This window comes from Triticum dicoccoides, chromosome 1A, assembly GCF_002162155.2.
Source record: "Triticum dicoccoides isolate Atlit2015 ecotype Zavitan chromosome 1A, WEW_v2.0, whole genome shotgun sequence".
Classification (NCBI taxonomy): domain Eukaryota; kingdom Viridiplantae; phylum Streptophyta; class Magnoliopsida; order Poales; family Poaceae; genus Triticum; species Triticum dicoccoides.
This window is the reverse complement of record NC_041380.1, coordinates 562755435-562781372: the sequence shown is the minus strand read 5'-3', so window position 1 is coordinate 562781372 and position 25938 is coordinate 562755435.

The window sequence follows — 25938 nt, the reverse complement described above, 5'->3', positions numbered from 1 at the left end:
GATGAAAGCCGTTTTGATCTCGTCGGGTCCATACAGACGGATCTGATGGTACCCTGAATAAGCATCTAGAAAAGACAAATGCTCACACCCCGCGGTCGAGTCGACTACCTGGTCGATGCGGGGGAGAGGGAAATGATCTTTCGGGCAGGCCCAATTGATATGTTTAAAGTCAATGCACATGCGAAGTGACTTGTCCTTCTTGGGGACCATGACAACATTGGCGAGCCACTCGGAGTGGTAAATCTCTCGGATGAACTCCGCTGCTAAGAGCCGAGCCACCTCCTCACCAATAGCTTTCCTCTTCTGGACGGCGGACCGTCGAAGATGTTCTTTCACAGGCTTGAACTTCGGGTCGACTCGTAGACGGTGCTCAGCCAGCCCCCTAGGAACTCCAGGCATGTCAGAAGGCTTCCATGCGAAGATGTCCCAGTTCTCACGGAGGAACTGGATGAGCGCTTCTTCCTATTTGGAGTCGAGCGTCGTTGAGATGTGAGTCAAGGCAGCATCGGGGTCGGTCGGGTGAATGTGGGCTGGCTTTGTTTCACCAGACGACTGAAAAGCAAATTCTGAAGCAGGCTTCTTGGCTCGTAGCAATTCACTCGGATCAGCAGTCTTCTGGTACTCTTGCAGCTCAACAACTGCCATCTGAGTGTCAGCAATCTTTGAGCCTTTCTGAAAACACTCTTCTGCCTTCTTCCGATTGCCTGTAACAGTGATCACACCTTTGGGACCAGGCATCTTCAATTTGAGATACACATAACATGGTCGAGCCATGAAGCGTGCGCAAGCTGGCCTGCCCAAAATGGCATGATAAGCACTTTGGAAGTTCACAACCTCGAATGTCAACTTTTCCTTGCGGTAATTCTTTGAATCACCGAAAACCACATCAAGAGCGATCTGGCCGAGTGATTCGGCTTTCTTCCCAGGAATGACTCCGTGGAAGCTCATGTTACTGGTACTGAGCCTGGACATCGGAATGCCCATTCCTTTCAATGTTTCAGCATACAATATGTTCAGGCCACTGCCACCATCCATCAGGACTTTGGTCAGTCGAGTGCCTTCGACAACTGGGTCGACCACCAAAGCTTGCCTCCCAGGGGTGGCAATGTGCGTAGGGTGATGAGACTGGTCAAATGTGATGGTAGTCTGAGACCACTTCAGATAACTGGGTGTTGCCAGAGCAACCATATTCACCTCACGGTTAATGACTTTCAGTCGACTTTTGCTTTCGACATCAGCAAAAATCATCAGGGTGGAATTGATTTGGGGGTATCCATCGTCACTATCTTCCTTGTCCTCAACTCTGTCCGGCTCTTTTTCCTTATGTTTGGACTGTTTGCCCTGAAACTGCTGGATCAGGAGTCGGCACTGTCGAGTGGTATGCTTTGGGTAAATAAAATTACCCTCTTCATCTTTCTTGGTGTGGATGTGACATGGCAGATCCAAAACATCATTTCCATCTTGATCCTTGACTTTCTTGGGCTTCCAGGGGCCTTTGGGTTTTCCCCTGAAATTTCCCTGGGTTACGGCCAGGGCCTCCCCAGGGGCGGCTGGCTCGGCCTTCCGCTTCTGTTTCCGACTGGAGTTTCCTCCGGTTTCTTGGGCGACTGCCTTGTGCTTGCCACTCCGGAGTCGATCTTCGTCTTCACCATTAGCGTATTTGGTGGCAATCTCCATCATCTGGTTCAGAGACATCTCTCCAGTTCGACCGAACTTCAGATTCAATTCTCTGTATTTAACGCCTTCTTTAAAGGCACAAACTGCTTGATGGTCAGGCACATTCTCAACTGTGTGATGCAACGTGATCCACCTCTGGATGTAATCCCTCAGAGTTTCATTTGGTTTCTGTACGCAAGAACGCAATTCTGTAAGGCCTACGGGTCGCTTGCAGGTTCCCTCAAAGGTTGTGACAAACACTCGGGAGAGGTCCTCCCAAGTGTAGATGCTGCTGGGTGCCAACTAATTTAGCCACGCTCTGGCTAAGCCCTCTAACATGAGAGGCAAATGCTTCATGGCCACCTCATCATTGCCGCCGCCAATCTGTACGGCCACTCGGTAATCTTCGAGCCAAGTGTCAGGCTTAGACTCACCGGTGAACTTGCTGACTCCAGTCGCCAACCTGAAGTTGGGAGGAATCACTGCGGCTCTGATGGCTCGACTGAAACACTCTCGCCCCGAAACATGTACTCTACTGCTGGCAGGCGCATCTCTGTTGTGGCCTTCCCGATGAGCTCTGTTCCTGTCAACCAAACCTTGAACGAGGATAGACCTCGCGTCAAAGCCTGGGTCCCTGGGGTCGACTGGAATCCTCTGCCCAACACTATGAGGGCGCCTGTCATCTCGATGTCGAGGCGCATATGACCCACTCCTCGGGGGAGGGGTTGGCACTCGACGTCGATCATCACGATCGGATCGGCGATCATACTGCTCATTCCTTCTGTACTGATCATGCCGGTCACCACGTCCCTCACGCCTCGGGGGCGATCTCGGGCTGTGAGCCGACTGGACTGTATCTGCTGCAATGGATCGACTGTGGATCCTATTCCGCGACTGAGAAACAGCGGAATTCTGGTTTCCCGCCGCCCGGAGCAATGCTCTGATCTGCAACAAGCCCCTGCCAGCCTCCGACTGGGAGGGCTGAATCGATTCTGCTATACGGGCCGCGGCGGCCAAATTCTGAACTGGGGTTCGGTATACCTGCGTCGGCGGGAAGAGCTGACGTCGACTAGACTCGGGAGCCCGCTGATGCGCTTGCTCGTCGAGTGCTCGCTGGAGATTCTCCAGTCGAGTGCGCTCGGCCAAGTTAGCCAAGCGCGCGTCCTCCAAGGCCCGGGCCTCGGGGGTCTCTCCGATGATAGGAGTGTGGAGCGCGTCCATGTTCCGGCGGCGAAGCTCCTCTCGCTGTAATGACGTGAGAGGTTCAGGGAGATACTCATCGTGGGGATGCGATGGGTCGCCCCCACCCGCGCCTCCATCAGCGCGAGGGCAACCGGGAGGGCTGTGCGTTCCATCGACCGCCAGAACCTCAGCCGCTGGGTCGCTGCTGTCACACTCGGATGCGGTCTCCGCGAAGCCAGTCGAACAGGCCGCGGAGGGATTCGTCGGGCTCGATTGCCGCGACTTGTGGGGCGGCCGACTGGCGAGCCACAGCATGCCTCACCCACCTCTGAAGTCTCGACCGACCGGAGTGCTTGCGCCGGTGGGAGACAGAGCGGGGAGATGACACGGGGGCCGACCGATACTGGGTCGACGGCTGCCGCAGGAGGACGCCACGAACGCATGCGCGGAAGTGCGTCGCACCGCGGACGGGGAGCGCGTCGATGTCGAGTGGTGCCTCCTGAAGCCAGGCGGAGTCGTCGGCGATGAACGTGAGCGCGCCGAGGCGGATCTCGCGGCCCTCCACCAAAACTCCGCACGAAACCATGATCAAAGGGATCGGAAAAATCGCAACTTCTCCAATCAGGCGCTAAGATTCCTGCCCCAAGGTAGGCGCCAACTATCGTGGTTCTAGCTCTGACAGTGATGTAGGGGGATGTGTATGGAGAGACTAGATCTCAGCTATTGGGAAGTTGTAAACACACGAGGATTACGAGTTCAGGCCCTTCTTGGAGGAAGTAACAGCCCTACGTCTCGGTGCCCGGAGGCGGTCGATTGGATTATGTGTGTATGAGTAACAGGGGTGCGAACCCTTCATACTGAGGAGGGGGTGGCTTATATAGAGTTCGCCGGCCCTCTCCTGCCCTCAGTGATGCAGGGTTTAAGGTACATTTAAGGTTGGGCGTTATTGGTAACGCCCCTAATAAAGTGCTATAATGACCATAAAGACTACTTAATAGCCGACCGTTTGCCTGCGGACTGACTTTAGATCTCCTGGCAGTCGAGTGGTTGGCTTCATGGTCGAGTGATAGCTTGTTGGTCGAGTGTCTTCAACCCGTCGAGTGGGATACCTTCAAGTCGATTGAAAGGTGACTTCTTCTAGGGATGTCCTTGGGTAGGGCTCTTTTGGACAGGTCCGTGCCCCTACCCTAGGTACATAGCTTCATCATACGCCCCCCCTTTTTCCTTCCTCTCTCCCTCCTCTCCCCCTCCACTCCTAGTCCAACAAGGAAAAGGGAGGGAGTCCTACTCCCGGTAGGAGTAGGACTCCTCCTGGCGCGCCCCCTCTAGGCCGGCCGCACCTCCCCCCTTGCTCCTTTATATACGAGGGTAGGGGGCACCCTAGAGACACAACAATTGATCGTTTGATCTTTTAGCCGTATGCGGTGCCCCCATCCACCATAGTCCACCTCGATAATACTGTAGTGGTGCTTAGGCAAAGCCCTGCGCCGGTAGAACATCATCATCATCACCACGCCGTCGTGCTGACAAAACTCTCCCTCAACACTCGACTGGATCGGAGTTCGAGAGACGTCATCGGGCTGAACGTGTGCTGAACTCGGAGGTGCCGTGTGTTCGGTACTTGATCGGTCGGATCGTGAAGACGTACGACTACATCAACCGCGTTGTGCTAACGCTTCCGCTTTCGGTCTACGAGGGTACGTGGACAACACTCTCCCCTCTTGTTGCTATGCATCACCATGATCTTGCGTGTGCGTAGGAATTTTTTGAAATTACTACGTTCCCCAACAGTGATATCAGAGCCAAGTTTTATCGGTAGATGTCATATGCACGAGTAGAACACAAGTGAGTTGTGGGCGATATAAGTCATACTGCTTACCAGCATGTCATACTTTGGTTCGGCGGTATTGTTGGATGAAGCGGCCCGGACCGACATTACGCGTACGCTTACATGAGACTGGTTCTACCGCCGTGCTATGCACACATGTGGCTAGCGGGTGTCAGTTTCTCCAACTTTAGTTGAACCGAGTATGGCTATGCCCGGTCCTTGAGAAGGTTAAAACAACACTAACTTGACAAACTATCATTGTGGTTTTGATGCGTAGATAAGAACGGTTCTTGCTCAGCCCGTAGTAGCCACGTAAAACTTGCAACAATAAAGTAGATGACGTCTAACTTGTTTTAATTTGCAGGACATGTTGTGATGTGATATGGTCAAGACGTGATGAGATATAAGTTGTTGTATAAGATGATCATGTTTTGTTGAAGTTATCGGCAACTGGCAGAAGCCTTATGGTTGTCTCTTTATTGCATAAGATGCAAGCACCAAATAATTGATTTACTTTATCGCTATACGATAACAATAGTTGCAAGATCAATAGTTGGCGAGACGACCATGTGACGACACATTGATATAGATCAAGATGATGGAGATCATGGTGTCATGCCAGTGACGATGGAAATCATGACGATGCTTTGGAGATGGAGATCAAAGGCACAAGATGATGATGGCCATATCATGTCACATATTTTGACTGCATGTGATGTTTATCTTTTATACATCTTATTTTGCTTAGTTCGACGGTAGCTTTATAAGATGATCTCTCACTAATTATCAAGGTACAAGTGTTCTCCCTGAGTATGCACCGTTGCAAAAGTTCTTTGTGCTGAGACACCACGTGATGATCGGGTGTGATAGGCTCTACGTTCAAATACAACGAGTGCAAAACAGTTGCACACGCGGAATACTCAGGTTAAACTTGACGAGCCTAGCATATAACAGATATGGCCTCGGAACACTGAGACCGAAAGGTCGAGCGTGAATCATATAGTAGATATGATCAACATAGTGATGTTCACCATTGAAACTACTCCATCTCACGTGATGATCGGACATGGTTTAGTTGATATGGATCACGTGATCACTTAGAGGATTAGAGGGATGTCTATCTAAGTGGGAGTTCTTAAGTAATATGATTAATTGAACTTAAATTTATCATGAACTTAGTCCTGGTAGTATTAGCATATCTATGTTGTAGATCAATAGCTCGCGTTTAGCTCCCCTGTTTTATTTCTGATATGTTCCTAGAGAAAACTAAGTTGAAATATGTTAGTAGAAATCATGCGGATTGGATCCGTGATCTGAGGTTTATCCTCATTGCTACATAGAAGAATTATCTCCTTGATGCACCGCTAGGTGACAAACCTATAGCAGGAGCATATGCAAATGTTATGAACGTTTGGCTAGCTCAATATGATGACTACTTGATAGTTTAGTGCACCATGCTTAGACGGCTTAGAATCGGGACTTCAAAGACGTTTTGAACGTCATGGACCATATGAGATGTTCTATGAGTCGAAGTTAATATTTCAAGCAAATACTCGAGTTGAGAGATATGAAGTCTCCAACAAGTTCTATAGCTAAAAGATGGAGGAGAATAGCTCAAGCAGTGAGCATGTGCTCAGATTGTCCGGGTACTACAATCGCTTGAACCAAGTGGGAGTTAATCTTCCAGATAAAATAGTGATTGACAGAATTCTCTAGTCACCATCACCAAGTTAGTAGAACTTCGTGATGAACTATAATATGCAAGGGATAACGGAAACGATTCCCAAGCTTTTCATGATGATGAAATCAATGAAGGTAGAAATCAAGAAAGAGCATCAAGTGTTGATGATTAACAAGACCACTAGTTTCAAGAAAAGGGCAAAGGGAAAGAAAGGGAACTTCAAGAAGAAAGGCAAGCAAGTTGCTGCTCAAGTGAAGAAGCCCAAGTCTGGACCTAAGCCTGAGACTAAGTGATTCTACTGCAAAGGGACTGGTCACTGGAAGCGGAAATGCCCTGAATATTTAGTGGATAAGAAGGATGGCAAAGTGAACAAGGGTATATTTGATATACAGGTTATTGATGTGTACCTTACTAGTATTTATAGTAGCCCCTGGGTATTTGATACTTGTTCAGTTGCTCAAAAATAGTAACTCGAAACAGGAGTTATAGAATAAATAGAGACTAATTAAGGGTGAAGTGATGATGTGTGTTGGAAGTGGTTCCAAGATTGATATGATCATCATCGCACACTCCCTATACTTTCGGGATTAGTGCTGAACCTAAATAAATGTTATTTGGTGTTTGCGTTGAGCAAGAATATGATTTGATCATGTTTATTGCAATACGGTTATTCATTTAAGTTAGAGAATAATTGTTATTCTGTTTACATGAATAAAACCTTCTATGGTTATACACCCAATGAAAATGGTTTGTTGGATCTAGATCGTGGTGATACACATTTTCATAATATTGAAGCCAAAAGATGCAAAGTTAATAATGATACTGCAACTTATTTGTGGCATGATACGTCTCCAACGTATCTATAATTTTTGATTGCTCCATGCTATATTATCTACTGTTTTGGACTATATTGGGCTTTATTTTCCACTTTTATATTATTTTTGGGACTAACCTATTAACCGGAAGCCCAACCCAGAATTGCTGTTTTTTGCCTATTTCAGTATTTTGGAGAAACAGAATATCAAACGGACTCCAAACGGAATAAAACCTTCGGGAACGTGATTTTCTCACCGAACGTGATCCATGAGACTTGGACCCTACTCCAAGGAGTCAAAGAGGCGGTCACGAGGGTGGGGGGCGCCCCCCCTAGGGCGCGCCCCCCTGCTTCGTGGGCCCCTCGGTGCTCCACCGACGTACTCCTTCCTCCTATATATACCTACGTACCCCCAAAAGATCAGAACATGAGCCAAAAACCTAATTCCACCACCGCAACTTTCTGTATCCACGAGATCCCATCTTGGGGCCTGTTCCGGAGCTCCGCCAGAGAGGGCCGTCATCACGGAGGGCTTCTACATCATCATAGCCTCTCCAATGAAGTGTGAGTAGTTTACCTCAGACCTTTGGGTCCATAGTTAGTAGCTAGATGGCTTCTTCTCTCTTTTTGGATCTCAATACAAAGTTCTCCCCCTCTCTTGTGGAGATCTATTCGATGTAATCTTCTTTTTGCGGTGTGTTTGTTGAGACCGATGAATTGTGGGTTTATGATCAACTCTATCTATGAATAATATTTGAATCTTCTCTGAATTCTTTTATGTATGATTGGTTATCTTTGCAAGTCTCTTCGAATTATCCGTTTGGTTTGGCCAACTAGATTGGTAGTTCTTGCCATGGGAGAAGTGCTTAGCTTTGGGTTCGATCTTGCGGTGTCCTTTCCCAATGACAGAAGGGGTAGCAAGGCACGTATTGTATCATTGCCATCGAGGATAACAAGATGGGGTTTACTTCATATTGCATGAATTTATCTCTCTACATCATGTCATCTTGCTTAAGGCGTTACTCCGTTTTTAACTTAATACTCTAGATGCATGCTGGATAGCGGTCGATGAGTGGAGTAATAGTAGTAGATGCAGAATCGTTTCGGTCTACTTGTCACGGACGTGATGCCTATATACATGATCATGCCTAGATATTCTCATAACTATGCTCAGTTCTCTCAATTGCTCAACAGTAATTTGTTCACCCACTGTAGAATACTTATGCTCTTGAGAGAAGCCACTAGTGAAACCTATGGCCCCCGGGTCTATTCTCATCATATCAATCTCCATCACTTTAATATTGTTTTGATTTTTTACTTTGCCTTTTACTTTTCACTTTGCATCTCTATACCAAAAATACCAAAAATATTATATCTATCAGATCTCACTCTCGTAAGTGACCGTGAAGGGATTGACAACCCCTAATCGCGTTGGTTGCGAGTAGCTATCGTTTTGTGCAGGTACGAGGGACTTGAGCGTGGCCTCCTACTAGATTGATACCTTGGTTCTCAAAAACTAAGGGAAATACTTACGCTACTCTGCTGCATCATCCCTTCCTCTTCGGGGAAATCCAATGCAAGCTCAAGAGGTAGCAAGAAGAATTTCTGGCGCCGTTGCCGGGGAGTCTACGCAAAAAGTCAACATACCAAGTACCCATCACAATCCCTATCTCTTGCATTACATTATTTTCCATTTGCCTCTCGTTTTCCTCTCCCCCACTTCACCCTTGCTGTTTTATTCGCCCTCTCTCTCTCTCTCTCTCTCCTCCCTCTCTATTTTCCTCTCTTTTCCGCTTGCCTTTTTGTTTGCTTGTGTGTTGGATTGCTTGTTTGTCGCGATGGCTCAAGATACTACCAAATTGTGTGACTTCACCAATACCAATAATAATGATTTCCTTAGCACTCCGATTGCTCCTCTTGCCAATACTAAATCTTGTGAAATCAATACTACTTTGTTGAATCTTGTTATGAAAGATCAATTCGCCGGCCTTCCTAGTGAAGATGTCGCCACTCATCTAAATAGCTTCGTTGATTTATGTGATATGCAAAAGAAAAAAGATGTCGATAATGATGTCGTTAAATTGAAGCTATTTCCTTTTTTGCTTAGAGATCGTGCTAAAGCTTGGTTTTCGTCTTTGCCTAAAAATAGTATTGATTCTTGGAACAAGTGCAAAGATGCTTTTATCTCTAAGTATTTCCCTCCCGCTAAGATCATCTCTCTTAGAAACGATATTATGAACTTTAAGCAACTTGATCATGAACATGTTGCACAAGCTTGGGATAGAATGAAATTAATGATACGTAATTGCCCTACTCATGGTTTGAATTTGTGGATGATTATACAAAACTTTTACGCCGGATTGAATTTTGCTTCTAGAAATCTTTTAGATTCGGCCGCGGGAGGCACTTTTATGGAAATCACATTAGGAGATGCTACTAAACTCCTAGATAATATTATGGTTAATTATTCTCAATGGCATACTGAAAGATCTTCTAATAAAAAAGTGCATGCGGTAGAAGAAATCAATGTTTTGAGTGGAAAGATGGATGAACTTTTGAAATTATTTGCTACTAAGAGTGTTTCTTCTGATCCTAATGACATGCTGTTGTCTACTTTGATTGAGAATAACAATGAATCTATGGATGTGAATTTTGTTGGTAGGAATAATTTTGGTAACAACGCTTATAGAGGGAATTTTAATCCTAGGCCATATCCTAGTAATCCTTCTAATAATTATGGGAATTCCTACAACAACTCTTATGGAAATTATAATAAGATGCCCTCTGAATTTGAGAATAGTGTCAAAGAGTTTATGAATTCACAAAAGAATTTTAATGCTTTGCTTGAAGAGAAATTGCTTAAAGTTGATGATTTGGCTAGGAACATTGATAGAATTTCTCTTGAGATTGATTCTTTAAAGCTTAGATCTATTCCTCCTAAGCACGATATCAATGAGTCTCTCAAAGCCATGAGAATTTCCATTGATGAGTGCAAGGAAAGAACCGCTAGGATGCGTGCTTCCAAAGATGCCTTTATTAAAGCGTGTTCTTCCAATTCCTATGAAAATCAAGATGAAGATCTAAAAGTTATTGATGTGTCTCCTATTAAATCTTTGTTTTGCAATATGAATCTTGATGAAACTGAATATGATCTTCCTTTACCTAGAAGGCGTTCTAAAATTTCGGAGTATTTAGATCTTTATGATGAAATTGATGAAAGTGGGATTGAAAGAAATAAAAATCTAGATGTTGCTAAACCCACTATATTGGATTTCAAGAAATTTAATTATGAAAGTTGCTCTTTAATTGATTGTATTTCCTTGTTGCAATCCATGCTAAATTATCCACATGCTTATAGTCAAAAGAAAGCCTTTACCGAACATATTGTTGATGCCTTGATGCAATCTTATGAAGAAAAACTTGAGTTGAAAGTTTCTATCCCTAGAAAACTCTATGATGAGTGGGAACCAACTATTAAAATTAAAATTAAAGATCATGAGTTTTATGCTTTGTGTGATTTGGGTGCTAGTGTCTCCACTATCCCCAAAACTTTGTGTGATTTGCTAGATTTCCGCAATTTTGATGATTGCTCTCTAAACTTGCATCTCGCGGATTCTACTATTAAGAAACCTATGGGAAGGATTAATGATGTTCTTATTGTTGCAAATAGAAATTATGTGCCCGTAGATTTCATTGTTCTTGATATAGATTGCAATCCTTCTTGCCCTATTATTCTTGGCAGACCTTTCCTTAGAACGGTTGGTGCGATTATTGATATGAAGGAAGGGAATATTAGATTTCAATTTCCATTAAAAAGGGGCATGAAACACTTTCCAAGAAAGAAAATAAAATTGCCATATGAAACTATCGTGAGAGCCACTTATGGATTGCCCACCAAAGATGACAATACCTAGATCTATCCTCGCTTTTATGCCTAGCTAGGGGCGTTAAACGATAGCGCTTGTTGGGAGGCAACCCAATTTTATTTTTATTCCTTGATTTTTGCTCCTGTTTAGTAATAAATAAATTATTTAGCCTATGTTTTGGTTGTGTTTTTTGTGTTTAATTAGTGTTTGTGCCAAGTAGAACCATTGGGAAGACTTGGGGAAAGTCTTGTTGAACTTGCTGTAAAAAACAGAAACTTTAGCGCTCACGAGAACTGCTGTCATTTTTATTTGAAGAGTGCTATTTAGTTAATTATTTTTGAAGATGATTAATAGATAAATTCCGCACGTCCAGCAATTTATTTTAGAATTTTTGGGGTTCCAGATCTTGCGCTAGCTACAGATTACTACAGACTGTTCTGTTTTTGACAGATTCTGTTTTTCGTGTGTTGTTTGCTTATTTTGATGAATCTATGGTTAGTAAAATAGTTTATAATCCATAGAGAAGTTGTAATACAGTAGGTTTAACACCAATATAAATAAAGAATGAGTTCATTACAGTATCTTGAAGTGGTCTTTTGTTTTCTTTCGCTAACGGAGCTCACGAGTTTTCTACTTTAAGTTTTGTGTTGTGAAGTTTTCAAGTTTTGGGTGAATTCTTGTGATGGATTATGGAAAAAGGAGTGGCAAGAGCCTAAGCTTGGGTATGCACATGGCACCCCCAAGATAATCCAAGGACACCAAAAAGTCAAAGCTTGGGGATGCCCCGGAAGGCATCCCCTCTTTCGTCCACTTCCATCGGTAATTTACTTGGAGCTATATTTTTATTCACCAACATGATATGTGTTTTGTTTGGAGCAACTTGTATTTTTTGTGTCTTTGTGTTTTAGTGTGCCACAATCATCCTTGATGTACACACCTTTTGAGAGAGCCATACATGAATTAAAATTTGATAGAATACTCTATGTGCTTCACTTATATCTTTTGAGCTATGTAGTTTTGCTCTATGTGCTTCACTTATATCTTTTTGAGCTAAGTAGTTTTGCTCTATATGCTTCACTTATATCTTTTGAGCGCTATGTAATTTTGCTCTATGTGCTTCACTTATATCTTTTGAGCGTTATAATTTTGCTCTATGTGCTTCACTTAGATCTTTTAGAGCACGGTGGTGGATTTGTTTTAAAGAAACTATTGATCTCTCATGCTTCACTTAAATTATTTTGAGAGTCTTAATAGCATGGTGATTTGCTTAATAATAATATGCTTGGTATTCAAGATTTGTGAAACTTTCTTTTGAGTGTGTTGAATACTAAGAAAAGATTGAAACATGATAATTGTTTTGAGATATGGAGGTGATAATATTAGAGTCATGCTAGTTGAGTAGTTGTGAATTTAAAGAATACTTGTGTTAAGGTTTGTGATTCCCGTAGCATGCACGTATGGTGAACCGTTATGTGATGAAGTCGGAGCATGATTTATTTATTGATTGTCTTCCTTATGAGTGGCGGTCGGGGACGAGCGATGGTCTTTTCCTACCAATCTATCCCTCTAGGAGCATGTGCGTAATACTTTGCTTTGATAACTTCTAGATTTTTGCAATAAGTATATGAGTTCTTTATGACTAATGTTGAGTCCATGGATTATAGCACTCTCACCCTTCCACCTTTGCTAGCCCCTCTAATACCGCGCACCTTTCACCGGTATCATACACCCACCATATACCTTCCTCAAAACAGCCACCATACCTACCTATTATGGCATTTCCATAGCCATTCCGAGATATATTGCCATGCAACTTTCCACCATTCCGTTTATTATGACACACTCCATCATTGTCATATTGCATATCCCGCTACACCACCGGAGGCATTCATATAGAGTCACATTTTGTTCTAAGTATCGAGTTGTAATTGTTGAGTTGTAAGAAAAATAAAAGTGTGATGATCATCATTATTAGAGCATTGTCCCAGTGAGGAAAGGATGATGGAGACTATGATTCCCCCACAAGTCGGGATGAGACTCCGGACGAAAAATAAAAGAGGCCAAAGAAGCCTAAAAAATGAGAGAAAAAGAGAGAAGGGACAATGTTACTATCCTTTTACCACACTTGTGTTTCAAAGTAGCACCATGATCTTCATAGTAGAGAGTCTCTCATGTTATCACTTTCATATACTACTGGGAACTTTACATTATAGAACTTGGCTTGTATATTCCAATGATGGGCTTCCTCAAATTGCCCTAGGTCTTCATGAGCAAGCAAGTTGGATGCACACCCACTTAGTTTCTTTTTGATGAGCTTTCATATACTTATAGCTCTAGTGCATCCGTTGTATGGCAATCCCCACCCACTCACATTGATATCTATTGATGGGCATCTCCATAGCTCGTTGATACGCCTAGTTGATGTGAGACTATCTTCTCCTTTTTGTCTTCTCCACAACCACCATTCTATCCCACCTATAGTGCTATATCCATGGCTCATGCTCATGTATTGCGTGAAGATTGAAAAAGATTTGAAAAAGTTAGAGTATGAAACAATTGCTTGGCTTGTCATCGGGGTTGTGCATGATTTAAATACTTTGTGTGGTGAAGATAGAGCATAGCCAGACTATATGATTTTGTAGGGATAACTTTCTTTGGCCATGTTATTTTGAGAAGACATAATTGCTTTGTTAGTATGCTTGAAGTATTATTATTTTTATGTCAATATAAACTTTTGTCTTGAATCTTTCGAATCTGAATATTCATATCACAATTAAGAAGATTTGCATTGAAATTATGCCAAGTAGCACTCCGCATCAAAAATTCTCTTTTTATCATTTACCTACTTGAGGACGAGCAGGAATTAAGCTTGGTGATGCCTGATACGTCTCCAACATATCTATAATTTTTGATTGCTCCATGCTATATTATCTACTGTTTTGGACTATATTGGGCTTTATTTTCCACTTTTATATTATTTTTGGGACTAACCTATTAACCGGAGGCCCAACCCAGAATTGATGTTTTTTTGCCTATTTCAGTATTTCGGAGAAACAGAATATCAAACGGAGTCCAAACGGAATAAAACCTTCGGGAACGTGATTTTCTCACCGAACGTGATCCAGGAGACTTGGACCCTACTCCAAGGAGTCAAAGAGGGAGTCACGAGGGTGGGGGGGCGCGCCCCCCTAGGGCGTGCCCCCTGCCTCGTGGGCCCCTCGATGCTCCACCGACGTACTCCTTCCTCCTATATATACCTACGTACCCCCAAACAATCAGAACAGGAGCCAAAAACCTAATTCCACCACCGCAACTTTCTATATCCACGAGATCCCATCTTGGGGCCTGTTCCGGAGCTCCGCCGGAGAGGGCCGTCATCACGGAGGGCTTCTACATCATCATAGCCTCTCCGATGAAGTGTGAGTAGTTTACCTCAGACCTTCGGGTCCATAGTTAGTAGCTAGATGGCTTCTTCTCTCTTTTTGGATCTCAATACAAAGTTCTCCCCCTCTCTTGTGGAGATCTATTCGATGTAATCTTCTTTTTGCGGTGTGTTTGTTGAGACCGATGAATTGTGGGTTTATGATCAAGTCTATCTATGAATAATATTTGAATCTTCTCTGAATTCTTTTATGTATGATTGGTTATCTTTGCAAGTCTCTTCGAATTATCCGTTTGGTTTGCCAACTAGATTGGTAGTTCTTGCCATGGGAGAAGTGCTTAGCTTTGGGTTCGATCTTGCAGTGTCCTTTCCCAGTGACAGAAGGGGCAGCAAGGCACATATTGTATCGTTGCCATCGAGGATAACAAGATGGGGTTTATTTCATATTGCATGAATTTATCTCTATACATCATGTCATCTTGCTTAAGGCGTTACTCTGTTTTTAACTTAATACTCTAGATGCATGCTGGATAGTGGTCGATGAGTGGAGTAATAGTAGTAGATGCAGAATCGTTTCGGTCTACTTGTCACGGACGTGATGCCTATATACATGATCATGCCCAGATATTCTCATAACTATGCTCAGTTCTGTCAATTGCTCAACAGTAATTGTTCACCCACCATAGAATACCTATGCTCTTGAGAGAAGCCACTAGTGAAACCTATGGCCCCCGGGTCTATTCTCATCATATCAATCTCCATCACTTTAATCTTGTTTTGCTTTTTACTTTGCCTTTTACTTTTCACTTTGCATCTCTATACCAAAAATACCAAAAATATTATATCTATCAGATCTCACTCTCGTAAGTGACCGTGAAGGGATTGACAACCCCTAATCGTGTTGGTTGCGAGTAGCTATCGTTTTGTGTAGGTACGAGGGACTTGAGCGTGGCCTCCTACTGGATTGATACCTTGGTTCTCAAAAACTGAGGGAAATACTTACGCTACTCTGCTGCATCATCCCTTCCTCTTCGGGGAAATCCAACGCAAGCTCAAGAGGTAGCATGGCACTGCCGTTTAGGTTATATTGGTGTAAAGTGCATGAAGAAAATCCATGCTAATGGGCTTTTGGAATCACTTGATTATGAATCAGTTGATGCTAGCGAACCATGCCCCATGGACAAGATGACTAAGACTCCATTCTCCGGAACAATGGAGCGAGCAACAGATTTGTTGGAAATCATACATACTGATGTATGTGGTCCGATGAATATTGAGGCTCGCGGAAGGTATCATTATTTTCTGATCTCACAGATGATTTGAGAAAATATGAGTATATCTACTTAATGAAACACAAGTCTGAAACATTTGAAAAGTTAAAATAATTTCAGAGTGAAGTGGAGAATCATCGTAACAAAAATAAAAGTTTCTATGATATGATCGCAGAAGTAAAATATTTGAGTTATGAGTTTGGCCTTCAGTTAAAACAATGTGAAATAGTTTCACTACTCACGCCACCTGGAACACCATAGTGTAATGGTGTGTCCGAACGTCGTAATCGTACTTTATTAGATATGGTGCGATCTATGATGTCTCTTACCAATTTACCACTATCATTTTGGGGTTATGCATTAAAGACAGCTACATTCACGTTAAATAGGGCACCATCTAAATCCCTTGAGATAACATCGTATGAACTATGGTTTGGCAAGAAACCTAAGCTGTCGTTTCTTAAAGTTTGAGGTTGCAATGCTTATGTGAAAAAGTTTCAACCTGATAAGCTCAAACCCAAATCGTAGAAGTGCGTCTTCATAGGATACCCAAAAGTAAATGTTGGGTACACCTTCTATCATAGATCCGAAGGCAAGATATTCATTGCTGAGAATGGATCCTTTCTAGAGAAGGAGTTTCTCTCGAAAGAAGTGAGTGGGAGGAAAGTAGAACTTGATGAGGTAACTGTACCTTCTCCCTTATTGGAAAGTAGTTCATCACAGAAATCTGTTCCTGTGACTACTACACCAATTAGTGAGGAAGCTAATGATGATGATCATGTAACTTCAGATCAAGTTACTACCGAACCTGGTAGGTAAACCAGAGTGAGATTCGCACCAGAGTGGTACGGTAATCATGTTCTGGAGGTCATATTACTTGACCATGACGAACCTACGAACTGTGAGGAAGCGATGATGAGCACAGATTCCGCGAAATGGCTTGAGGCCATGAAATCTGAGATGAGATCCATGTATAAGAACAAAGTATGGACTTTGATTGACTTGGCCAAAGATCGGCGAGCCATTGAGATTAAATGGATCTTCAAGAGGAAGACGGACGCTGATAGTAGTGTTACTATCTACAAAGCTAGAATTGTCGCAAAAGGTTTTCGACAAGTTCAAGGTGTTGACTACGATGAGAGTTTCTCACTCGTATCTATGCTTAAGTCTGTCCGAATCATGTTAGCAATTGCCACATTTTATGAAATCTGGCAAAATGGATAAACAAAACTGCATTCCTTAATGGGTTTATTAAAGAAGAGTTGTATATGATGCAACAAGAAAGTTTTGTCAATCCTAAAGGTGCTAACAAAATATGCAAGCTCCAGCGATCCATCTATGGATTGGTGCAAGCATCTCGGAGTTGGAATATACGCTTTGATAAGTTGATCAAAGCATATAGTTTTATACAGACTTGCGGTGAAGCCTGTATTTACAAGAAAGTGAGTGGGAGCACTACAACATTTCTAATAAGTATATGTGAATGACATATTGTTGATCGGAGATAATGTAGAATTATTCTGCAAAGCATAAAGGAGTGTTTGAAAGGAATTTTTCAAAGAAAGACCTCGGTGGAGCTGCTTACATATTGAGCATCAAGATCTATAGAGATAGATCAAGATGCTTGATAAGTTTTTCAATGAGTACATACATTGACAAGATTTTGAAGTAGATCAAAATGAAACAGTCAAAGAAAGAGTTCTTGCCTGTGTTACAAGGTGTGAAACTGAGTAAGACTCAAAGCCCGGCCACGGCAGAAGATAGAAAGAGAATGAAAGTCATTCCCTATGCCTTGGCCATAGGTTTTATAAAATATGTCATGCTGTGTACCAGATCTATTGTATACCCTACACTGATTTTGGCAAGGGGTACAATAGTGATCTAGGAGTAGATCACTGGACAACGGTCAAAATTATCCTTAGTGGAATAAGGATATGTTTCTCGATTATGGAGGTGACAAAAAGGTTCATCGTAAAGGGTTACGTCGATGCAAATTTTGACACTGATCTAGATAACTCTAAATCTCAATCTGAATACATATTGAAAGTGGGAGCAATTAGCTAGAGTAGCTCCGTGTAGAGCATTGTTGACATAGAAATTTGCAAAATACTTACGGATCTGAATGTGGTAGACCCGTTGACTAAACTTCTCTCACAAGCAAAACATGATCACACCTTAGTACTCTTTGGGTGTTAATCACATAGCGATGTGAACTATGGGTGTTAATCACATGGTGATGTGAACTATTGGTATTAAATCACATGGCGATGTGAACTAGATTATTGACTCTAGTGCAAGTGGGAGACCGAAGGAAATATGCCCTAGAGGCAATAATAAAGTTATTATTTATTTCCTTATATCACGATAAATGTTTATTATTCATGCTAGAATTGTATTAACCGGAAACATAATACATGTGTGAATACATAGACAAACAGAGTGTCACTAGTATGCCTCTACTTGACTAGCTCGTTGATCAAAGATGGTTATGTTTCCTAACCATAGACATGAGTTGTCATTTGATTAACGGGGTCACATCATTAGGAGAATGATGTGATTGACTTGACCCATTCCGTTAGCTTAGCAATTGATCATTTAGTTTGTTGCTATTGCTTTCTTCATGACTTATACATGTTCCTATGACTATGAGATTATGCAACTCCCGTTTACCGGAGGAACACTTTGTGTGCTACCAAACGTCACAACGTAACTGGGTGATTATAAAGGTGCTCTACAGGTGTCTTCGAAGGTACTTGTTGGGTTGGCGTATTTTGAGATTAGGATTTGTCACTCCGATTGTCAAAGAGGTATCTCTGGGCCCTCTCGGTAATGCACATCACTTAAGCCTTGCAAGCATTGAAACTAATGACTTAGTTGCGGAATGATGTACTACGGAACAAGTAAAGAGACTTGCCGGTAACGAGATTGAACTAGGTATTGAGATACCGACGATCGAATCTCGGGCAAGTAACGTACCGATGACAAAGGGAACAACGTATGTTGTTATGCGGTCTAACCGATAAAGATCTTCGTAGAATATGTGGGAGCCAATATGAGCATCCAGGTTCCGCTATTGGTTATTGACTGGAGACGTGTCTCGGCCATGTCTACATAGTTCTCGAACCCGTAGGGTCCGCATGCTTAATGTTTCGATGACAGTTATATTATGAGTTTATATGTTTTGATGTACCGAAGGTTGTTCGGAGTCCCGGATATGATCACAGACATGACGAGGAGTCTCGAAATGGTCGAGACATGAAGATTGATATATTGGAAGCCTATGTTTGGATATCGGAAGTGTTCCAAGTGAAATCGGGATTTTACCGGAGTACCGGGAGGTTACCGGAACCCCCCCCCCCGGAGCTTAATGGGCCATAGTGGGCCTTGTGGAGAAGAGGAGAGGCGGCTAGGGCAGGGCCGCGCGCCCCTCCCCCCTAGTCCGAATAGGATAAGGAGAGGGGGGCGGCGCCCCCCCTTTTCCTTCCTCTCTCCCTCCTCTTTCCCCCTCCACTCCTAGTCCAACAAGGAAAAGGGAGGGAGTCCTACTCCCGGTAGGAGTAGGACTCCTCCTGGTGCGCCCCCTCTAGGCCGGCCGCACCTCCCCCCTTGATCCTTTATATTTGGGGGCAGGGGCACCCTAGAGACACAACAATTGATCGTTTGATCTTTTAGCCGTGTGCGGTGCCCCCCTCCACCATAGTCCACCTCGATAATACTGTAGCGGTGCTTAGGCGAAGCCCTGCGTCGGTAGAACATCATCATCGTCACCACGCCGTCGTGCTGACGAAACTCTCCCTCAACACTCGGCTGGATCGGAGTTCGAGGGACGTCATCGGGCTGAACGTGTGTTGAACTCGGAGGTGTCGTGCGTTCGGTACTTGATCGGTCGGATCGTGAAGACGTACGACTACATCAATCGCGTTGTGCTAACGCTTCCGCTTTCGGTCTATGAGGGTACGTGGACAACACTCTCCCCTCTCGTTGCTATGCATCACCATGATCTTGCGTGTGCGTAGGATTTTTTTTGAAATTACTACGTTCCCCAACAATAACTCCCCCATGTCAAAAAGCTACCGTGGTATTGATACATAGGTTATCATGTATGTGATGCATATATTAACATGTTATTGACACATATTTTGCTGGATATGTTTTTGAACAACTTTTTTCCCAAGTAAAAATGTAACTGTGGTATTTCTACCTAGTTTATCAAGTAAAGCGGTGCCTATATTACCATGCTATTTGCGTAGAAGTTACCGTGGATGTTTTGAACAACACCCCCACCTCTCAAAAATTACCATTGTATTTATACATAAGTTATCATGCCGGGTGTGCGTATATTGCCATGCTATTTACACACAAAAAATACCGGAGTTATGTTTTCAAACAACTTTTCCACAGGTCAAAAAAGTTACCATGGTATTTGAACCAAAGTTATCAGGTCTACGATGGGTATGTTACCATGATATTTACACATAAGTTACCGGGGTATGTTTTAAGAAAAAAATATTCTGGATCAAAGTTACCACGATATTTGTACATAAATTATTAGGTGTGCAGTACAGTAAAAAAATATTGTTCACACATAAATTACCGGGGTTTGTTTTGAACAATTGAAGGGAACGATGCGTGTGTTAAGAGGATACGAAATTAGTGGAAATGCGATAAAAATCACTGAGCATTAGCGCTGCGGTGCTCGGGGTCGATGGTAAGAACCACTAAAAATCTTGAGCAAATCCGGGCTAAGTTAGAAAAAATGAACCAAAGGCGTTCATGAAAAAATAAAAACAACCTAACCTATCTCTAACCTATCAATCCATATGGTTGACAAATCAAATACAAATGAACGAGAAAAGCTAGCTAGTCCTCCGCTAATTAAGTGAGCAAAGAGGCATTTACTGTTTTTTTTGCAGGTGGATTTGCTGATTTCTTGTATTTTGTAGCAGTACTTATTAAGTCAACTAAAGACGGGCATATAAAGTGCACAACAACTTTAGTTGGTTGCGGTGGTCGTGAACGCTGAGTGTGGCGTGAAGGATCACGAGTTCAAATCCTCTTGCTCCTGAATTTATTTTTCTTCACCCGTACATTTGTTTCCTGATGTGTCTGTAGATCACGAGAAAATCGGGATAAAAATGAGACATGCGGAGGACGTGCGGGCGATCAAGGGACGTGCGGCGCGATTAGAAAAAGAAGCAGTTAAAAGGGAGACGGGATTAGCAGCGTGATTGTGCGGGGTCAATTGGGTTGTTGATACGTTCATTTTGCATCATGCTTTTATATCAATATTTATTGCATTATGGGCTGTTATTACACATTATGTCACAATACTTATGCCTATTCTCTCTTATTTTACAAGGTTTACATAAAGAGGGAGAATGCCGGCAGCTGGGATTCTAGGCTGGAAAAGGAGCAAATATTAGAGACCTATTCTGCACAGCTCCAAAAGTCCTGAAACTTCACGGGAGATGTTTTCCAAATATATAAAAAATACTCAGCGGAAGAAACTCACCAGGGGGGCCACACCCTACCCACGGGTGTGGGGGCGCGCTCTACCCCCAGGGCGCCCCCCTCCCTCGTGAGCCCCCTGGTGGCCCTCCGGTGGCCATCTTCTGCTATATGGAGTCTTTCGATGGGAAAAAATCATAAGCCATCTTCTCGGACGAAACTCCGCCGCCACGAGGCGGAACCTTGGCGGAACCAATCTAGGGCTCTAGCGGAGCTGTTCTGCCGGGGAAACTTCCCTTCCGGAGGGGGGAAATCATCGCCATCGTCATCACCAACACTCCTCTCATCAGGAGAGGGCAATCTCCATCAACATCTTCATCAGCACCATCTCATCTCAAACTTCATCTCTTGTATCCAATTCTTGTCTCCAAGTCTGGGATTGGTGCTAGTAGGTTGCTAGTAGTGTTAATTACTCCTTGTAGTTGATGCTAGTTGGTTTAATTGGTGGAAGATCATATGTTCAGATCCTATATGCATATTAATACCCCTCTGATTATGAACATGTTTATGCTTTGTGAGTAGTTACTTTTGTTCCTGAGGACATGGGAGAAGTCTTGCTATTAGTAGTCATGTGAATTTGGTATTCGTTCGATATTTTGATGAGATGTATGTTGTCTCTCCTCTAGTGGTGTTATGTGAACGTCGACTACATGACACTTCACCATTGTTTGGGCCTAGAGGAAGGCATTGGGGAGTAATAAGTAGATGATGGGTTGCTAGAGTGACAGAAGCCTAAACCCTAGTTCATGCGTTGCTACGTAAGGGGCTGATTTGGATCCATATGTTTCATGCTATGGTTAGGTTTACCTTAATATTTTTGTTGTAGTTGCGGATGCTTGCAATAGAGGTTAATCATAAGTGGGATGCTTGTCCAAGTAAGGGCAGTACCCAAGCACCGGTCCACCCACATACCAAATTATCAAAGTACCGAACGCGAATCATATGAATGTGATGAAAACTAGCTTGACGATATTCCCATGTGTCCTCGGGAGCGCTTTACATCATATAAGAGTTTGTCCAGGCTTGTCCTTTGCTACAAAAAGGATTGGGTCACATTGCTGCACCTTATTTACTTGTTTTACTTGTTGCTCATTACAAATTATCCTATCACAAAACTATCTGTTACCACTTATTTCAGTACTTGCAGAGAATACCTTGTTGGAAACCGCTTATCATTTCCTTCTGCTCCTCGTTGGGTTCGACACTCTTACTTATCGAAATGACTACGATAGATCCCCTATACTTGTGGGTCATCAAGACTCTTTTTTGGCGCCGTTGCCGGAGAGTGAAGCGCCTTTGGTAGGTGGAATTTCGTAAGGAAAAATTTATATAGTGTGCTGAAATTTACTGTCACTTGTTACTATGGAAAATAATCCTCTGAGGGGCTTTTTCAGGGTATATTCACCCCGACCAGTAGAGCAAAGAGTTGCTCCTCAACCTACTGAACCTACTGAAAATGAAAATGCTTGCTTTGAAGTTCCTGCGGGTATGATAGAAAAACTGCTAGCTAATCCTTTTTTAGGAGATGGAACAAAACATCCTGATGAACATCTGATATATGTGGATGAAGTTTGTGGATTATTTAAGCTTGCAGGTGTACCCGGAGATGTTGTTAAGAATAAGGTTTTACCTTTATCTTTGAGGGGAGATGCATCGACATGGTATAGGCTATGTGATGATATGAGGTCTTGGAATTACAAATGATTGAAATTGAAATTTCATCAGAAGTTTTATCCTATGCATCTTGTTCATCGTGATCGCAATTATATATATAATTTTTGGCCTCGCGAAGAAGAAAGCATCGCTCAAGCTTGGGGGAGGCTTAAATCAATGGTATATTCATGCCCCAATCATGAGCTCTCAAGAGAAATGATTATTCAAAAATTTTATGCTCGGCTTTCTGGTAACAATCGCACCATGCTTGATACTTTTTGTGCTGGCTCTTTTATGATGAAGACTATTGAATTCAAATGGAATTTATTGGAAAGAATTAAACGCAACTCTGAAGATTGGGACCTCGACAATGGTAAGGAGTCAGGTATGACACCTAGTTTTGATTGTGTTAAATCTTTTATGGATACCGATATTTTTCGTAAATTTAGCACTAAATATGGACTTGACTCTGAGATAGTAGCTTCTTTCTGTGAATCTTTTGCTATTTATGTTGATCTCCCCAAGGAGAAGTGGTTTAAATATCATCCTCCCATAGAAGTAAAAGTAGCTGCACCTATTAAAGTTGAAGAAAAGACTATCACTTATAATGATCCTATTGTTCCTACTTCTGATGTTGAGAAACCACCTTTCCCTGTTAGGATAAAGGATCATGCTAAAGCTTCAATATAGTTCATAAAAGAAATATTAAAACATATACACCTCCTGAGCAAGTTAAAGTTGAACCTAATATTGCTATTGTTAAAGATCTCTTGTCTGATAATATTGATGGGCATGTTATTTATTTCTGTAATGAAACTGCTAGAATTGCTAAACCCCGTGATAAAGATAAACCTAGACCTGTGGTAGGCATGCCTGTTATTTCTGTTAAAATAGGAGATCATTGTTATCATGGCTTATGTGATATGGGTGCTAGTGCTAGTGCAATACCTTATTCCTTATATGAAGAAATTATGCATGAGATTGCACCTGCTGAAATGGAAGATATTGATGTCACAATTAAACTTGCCAATAGAGATACTATTTCACCAATGGGAATTGTTAGAGATGTTGAAGTATTGTGTGGGAAAACTAAATATCCTGCTGATTTTCTTGTTCTTGGTTTCCCACAAGATAGCTTTTGTCCCATTATATTTGTAGACCCTTCTTAAACACTGTTAATGCTACCATAGATTGCAAAAGAGATTTTGTTACTGTCGGTTTAGATGATATGACTCATGAATTTAATTTCTCTAAATTTAGTAGACAACACCGTGAAGAAGAATTACCTAGTAAGGATGAAATTATTGGTCTTGCTTCTATTGCCGTACCTCCTAGTGATCCTTTAGAACAATATTTGCTAGACCATGAAAATGACATGTTTATGAATAAAAGAAGGGAATTAGATGAAGTATTCTTTAAACAGGAACCTATTCTGAAAAATAATTTACCTATTGAAATCCTAGGGGATCCTCCTCCACCCAAGGGTGATCCCGTGTTTGAGCTTAAACCGTTACCTGATACTCTTAAATATGCTTATCTTGATGAGAAAAAAGATATATCCTGTTATTATTAGTGCTAACCTTTCAGAGCATGAAGAAGAGAGATTATTGAAAACTCTGAAGAAGCATTAGTCCCACACTATGTCAACATGCAATTAATTTGGAAGAAGACGCTAAACCAGTTCGTGACCATCAACGCCGGCTGAATCCTAAAATGAAAGAAGTGGTAAGAAAGGAGATACTAAAGCTCCTTGAGGCAGGTATAATTTATCCCGTTGCTGATAGTCAGTGGGTAAGCCCTGTCCATTGTGTCCCTAAGAAGGAAGGTATTACTGTTGTTCCTAATGATAAAGATGAATTGATTCCTCAAAGAATTATTATAGGTTATAGGATGGTAATTGATTTTCGCAAATTAAATAAGGCTACTAAAAAGGATCATTACCCCCTTACCTTTTATCAATCAAATGCTAGAAAGATTATCCAAACATACACATTTTTGCTTTCTAGATGGTTATTCTGGTTTCTCTCAAATACCTGTGTCATCCAAAGATCAATCAAAGACTACTTTTACATGCCCTTTTGGTACTTTTGCTTATAGACGTATGCCTTTTGATTTATGTAATGCACCTGCTACCTTTCAAAGATGCATGATGGCTATATTCTCTGACTTTTGTGAAAAGATTTGTGAGGTTTTCATGGACGAATTTTCCGTCTATGGATCTTCTTTTGATGATTGCTTGAGCAACCTTGATCGAGTTTTGCAGAGATGTGAAGAAACTAATGTTGTCTTGAATTGGGAAAAGTGCCACTTTATGGTTAATGAAGGTATTGTCTTGGGGCATAAAGTTTCTGAAAGAGGTATGGAAGTTGATAAAGCCAAGGTTGATGCTATTGAAAAGATGCCATGTCCCAAGGACATCAAAGGTATAAGAAGTTTCCTTGGTCATGCCAGTTTTTATAGGAGGTTCACTAAGGACTTCTCAAAAATCTCTCGACCTCTGACTAATTTATTACAAAAAGATATACCATTTGTTTTTATGATGATTGTGTAGAAGCATTTGAAATACTTAAGAAAGCATTGATTTCTGCACCTATTGTTCAGCCACCCGGTTGGAATTTAGCCTTTGAAATTATGTGTGATGCTAGTGATTATGCCGTAGGTGCTGTTCTAGGATAAAGAGTTGATAAGAAACTAAATGTTATTCAATATGCTAGTAAAACTCTAGATAATGCTTAAAGAAATTATGCTACTACTGAAAAAGAATTCTTAGCAGTTGTATTTGCTTGTGATAAGTTTAGACCTTATATTGTTGATTCTAAAGTAACTATCCACACTGATCATGCTGCTATTAAATATCTTATGGAAAAGAAAGATGCCAAACCTACACTTATTAGATGGGTTCTCTTGCTACAAGAATTTGATTTGCATATTGTTGATAGAAAAGGAGCTGAGAACCCCGTTGCAGACAACTTGTCTAGGTTAGAAAATGTGCTTGATGACCCACTACCTATTGATGATAGCTTTCCCGATGAGCAATTAAATGTCATAAATGCTTCTCATACTGCTCCATGGTATGCTGATTATGCTAATTACATTG